Source organism: Zootoca vivipara, chromosome 12 (genome assembly GCF_965207765.1).
Source record: "Zootoca vivipara chromosome 12, rZooViv2.hap1.1, whole genome shotgun sequence".
Classification (NCBI taxonomy): Eukaryota; Metazoa; Chordata; class Lepidosauria; order Squamata; family Lacertidae; genus Zootoca; species Zootoca vivipara.
Window position 1 is genome coordinate 24,903,459 of NC_142595.1, and position 1,402 is coordinate 24,904,860.

Below are 1,402 nucleotides of genomic sequence, written 5' to 3' on the forward strand. Positions count from 1 at the left end.
TTTAGCTCTGAGTTAAATATGTACTTTTCTAAGTACCATATATGCAATCTCAGGTGGGGAAGAGGCAGCATGAACTTCACAGGCCATAACCTGGTTTCCATAATTAAGAGACAATTTGCATATGGTATGGAAATTAGGTTGCCTTGATCCCTACCTGGCAGGTGAGAAGGGGATGGTAGTGGGGCTGCACCTCAGAAAAGCCTGGTATCTGTTGTACCATTCTGGGGTCTGATGCTACCTGACCTCCTCTTACCTCTTTCCTTGCCTGGATGCTCCATAATCCCCAGACAGGGTGGTTGTGTGTCTGTCTGCTTCTGATGACAGCCCTGCTCTGCTGAGGCGTACCATCATTCAGGCATCTCTCCCTGGGCTTGGCCTTGAGACAGCTGCACTGCTGAAGAACTTTGTTCCCTGGGCTCTGGTTTCCATGTATGTTCCTGCTTGCCCCTTTTGGAGGGTTCCTGCAAAACGTCTACTGAGAATGCCAGGGTGGAAATCATAATAGCGGCAGTAGTTTGTGGTCTGTTTAAATGGACTCAGCAACTTTTTAAAACCACCTCTCTTTCCACCCTACCTCTCCAAATGGCAAATGAAGGAGGAAGAGAACAGAAATAGAAAATTTAAAAACTTCAGAGGGGCTCTCCCTTGGAGCTAGGCTGGACTAGAACTAGAGAAGGCTCCCACATGCTGGCAGCTGTTAAGTCTGATTTCCATGGGGTGAGTGGAAGCAACAACCCTTTCAAAGATATCCTGTCCCCTCCACTGTACAGTAATTACTGTGTTTCTAAATGCTGAACCCATTTTTAAATGCAAGACAGCAAGGATCTCTCCTTGAGTTTTAGAGGATAGTGTGTAGATAGGCAAGTAGCCCATGGAGCAGAAGGCAGTTAGGCGGGTCTTTAGTCCAGGACATCACAATGTTATAAACAACTCTTCCCCAAAGTAATCTTCACGTAACCATACCTAAAACTCTATTTCCTCTTTGCCAACCCTGGTTGTTGCTGGATTCTTAGAAGAGCTGAACTTTGGAAGCTGAATTACACCAAACAGAATACGTGAATATATATTTTCATTTATTCAGTTTCAGGTCATACGGTAGTACCAGTATATGGAAATCTGGTTTTCAGATACACAATGTAAAAGACAACAACCAAGTTACGTTACCACCGTAGGATCGTAGTAAGTTGTTTTATACAGAATCAAGACCACGGATCCATCTAACTCAGTACTGTCTATACTGAGTGGCAGGGTCTGAGACCATGTACGTTCCCAGCCCCCTACCTAGAGATGCCGGGGATTGAATCTGAAATCTCCTAAGTGCTGTGGCCTCTCTCTCTCCCCCATGTGTTGTACTGCCACCAAATAGCTACAAAACAATTTGCAAAAAAAAAAGAACGCCGAG